The sequence below is a fragment of the Coregonus clupeaformis genome, chromosome 3 (genome assembly GCF_020615455.1).
Source record: "Coregonus clupeaformis isolate EN_2021a chromosome 3, ASM2061545v1, whole genome shotgun sequence".
In the NCBI taxonomy this organism is placed as follows: domain Eukaryota; kingdom Metazoa; phylum Chordata; class Actinopteri; order Salmoniformes; family Salmonidae; genus Coregonus; species Coregonus clupeaformis.
In genome coordinates, this window is record NC_059194.1 from 25,138,688 (window position 1) to 25,141,719 (window position 3,032).

At 44.4% G+C, this 3,032-nt stretch overlaps 1 protein-coding gene across 1 annotated transcript in view; it reads left to right on the forward strand.

Moving 5' to 3' along the window:
- The window catches only part of LOC121542636 (GDNF family receptor alpha-4), a 26,442-nt gene extending 23,898 nt beyond the window's left edge, over positions 1 to 2,544 (forward strand). Inside the window, exon 8 of the mRNA XM_041852111.1 lies at positions 1 to 2,544. This exon is cut by the window's left edge and continues 523 nt beyond it. The gene's annotated coding sequence lies outside the window, so the exon portion shown is untranslated.
- Positions 2,545 to 3,032: the final 488 nt, after the last annotated feature.

The following is a 3,032-nucleotide window of genomic DNA, read 5'->3' on the forward strand; positions in this document are numbered from 1 at the left end:
GAGGATGCTCAAGGGTTACAATGTTTTCCTGCTGCACCTGTACTTAGCTCTGTCTGTCAGTCACTCTGTGTAACCATGGTGATGCTGTGTCTCTGCCTCTGTTCGCTGTAGCACCAAATCATGTTAAATGGTGCTGAATAATGGTAAGATGTTCGTGCTTTTCTATCCCAGCACCTCCGGAGGTGAAGCAGCCATTTTGAGCATTTTTCCCCCAGGTGGGCCGTGCCTCCTGCAGGTAGCCGGCTGAATAGGCTGATGGGTATTCAGGATGAGAGAGGACACGCTGGGACTGCAAATGACACGCACATTCATGAGCAAGCAGAACTGAACTGCCTGACTTCTCTGCACAGCAACAATATGATGATGAAACCCTTTCTTCTTTCTTGCTCACTCTCCTGAACGCTGAGTGGACCGATCTTCTCTCTTTCGTCAGGCTTGAGACATCCCCCCACTATCTTCCATGTGTTGCTCAGACAGTGGACAGTCACAGGAAGGACCATTCAGGATCACAGAACTGCTCTGCTGGTGTTCAAGAATGCAAAACAAAACATGATGACAAAACACTGATGCCATGAACATTCTGTTCACCCGCTTCCCTTTAAGCATGTCTGTGTACCACAGGAGAGGGCCAGCTTTGCCCTCCTACCCCCCAGAACTCGTTCTGTTCTGACCCCTCCTCTACACACCCCGCCCAGTGTTCTCTTGATCAGGTAGTGTTCTGTGCTTTCCTCTATCTGCTGTTCAGAGAGACAGCCACCACCACTGTGTACATCGGTGAACATAATAAATGAATGATCTTACATTTACTTACTTTCCCTTCTGGTTTTAGTGTACAGTTGACCTTAAATGAAATGGCTTGGAACTGTTGTGAATGTGCTGACTAGACCATGTACATGATCAAGTAAAGAAAAAGCATTTGAACTGGTATATATATTTGAATGGCACAGATAATGCACTTAGCCAATGTACTTTTATCTATAGTCGACTACATTTAATGAACACATTAAGACGGCCTATAGATTACCTTCATATGCACCAATTCTCTGTCCCAGTTGTAACATGGCGATATTGTGTTGAAGCAGTGACAATGATGATGATCATTGAAACACTACATCAGGTTTAATGGCCATTGTCAGTGTGTGGTTAATGAAATCATTGTGATGTATTTCTGCTTTGTCTGAATTCTCCTGAAGACTACATTCTCCAGTGGCTTATTAGATAATTAAAGAGTGACCAGCGACTACCAAACACTGTGGTCACACACACACACACACACACACACACACACACTGACACACACACACACTAACACATGACACACACACAAACACACACTGTCTGTGAATCAGAGGAGCACCAATCACAGACCTATTAAATAATCAGACAGGTTTCTCTCCCATTGTGTCCAATCAGAGCAAATAGGTCTCCTGCTGGTGTGTCGTGTCTTGTTCCCTATTTTTCTAGGGTCTCTCTCTCACTCTCTTCCTATCTCTACCTTAACCTCCATCTCCCTGTGGAACCCAACAAACTTTTCCTCCTGAGTCTGTTCAGACAGATGAGTGTTCAGACAGAGAGAGATGGAAGAGCAGGAGACCCAGTAAAGCTTTTAATCTGTAAATGGAGAGAGAGGTATCCAGTAATGGTCATTTAAGCAGTAAGTCCTCCTCAGTCTGCCTCGTTCGTGCTTCCTAATGGTCCTTAAACATTTATGACCCTGATGATAACAAAGGAAGACTGCAGCCTAATCAGATCAATGCTGGTTAAAAACCCTACTCTGAACTGCACCGGCATCAGCCATTGGTGGGGGGAAGAAAACACAACTCATATCTGGCTCCATATCAGCTTTTAAAGCAAGCGTCTGTCCTCCTTATATAGGCAATAAATAAACTGCATTGTGACACTGACTGTCTGTAGGAATCCAACACACACCGTTTCTTCCTTGCTCACTTACTTTGCAGTGTAGTCCACTCTCTCTCTCTCTCTAGTTCTCTCCCTCCCTCTCTCTCTCTAGCTCTCTCTGTTTCTCTCCATCGGTTTGAAATGGAGAGATATGTACTCTCTGAATAGTTGAGACTGCAGTCAGAGATTGGGGTGGCTCTGAATAGCCGGGCAGATAAAGATGGATTTCATTCAGAAATGGATGGAGAAACTGTGTCTATCTCTGGGTGGTACAGAACGTCTCATCCTACTCCGTCTAAATGGCTTCTATTGGGAGTGATGAGATTCAGCCTCCACTCCCCACAGACTGCATCCTGCAGCATTACAGGGTCACAAGGGTTAAATGGCCCAATAAGGAAAAGACATACTGCATTACACACTGCATTATAACACAGACACACACACACACACACACACACACACACACACTGTGGGACTCTCCAGCTATCAGGATCTGTGTATTCACACCGGAGCAGTTTATTTCCATCCACCTGCACAAACCAACTGGCTGAATTCTACCAAGCTGCACTAATGTTTGCAGTGCTGAGCTGCAGGGTATTTGCAGAAGTTTGCTGGTGGTGCTAAATAAAGCTTGATTTGATTTGATTTGCTGTGGCTGTGCATTCTGTATGCAGTAGATTATACAACTACAATATATTATTTTACTTATCGATTTCTCTCAGGAAGCATGCAGGGTCTGTCTACATGTATATACATATTATTATCGTTACAGATCGTAAATGTTGCGCATTATCATTGTGCTCTTGTGTTTTGGCTGGCTGCAGTGGCTATAAAGTGAACACACCCATTGCCTCTCTGGGCTCTCACACACACACACACACACACACACACACACACACATGCACATGCACACACACATGCACACACACACGCACACATACACATACACATACACATACACATACACATACACATACACATACACACACAACAAACTAATCACGACATTGGCTTTTCATCAGTGTTCAGACCCATCTCTGCTGTTTGCTGTATCAATATGTAATTTGTGACTATGAATTGCTGCAGTAAGATCCAGGAGTATGTGTGTGTGTGTGTGTGTCTGCGTGCATGCG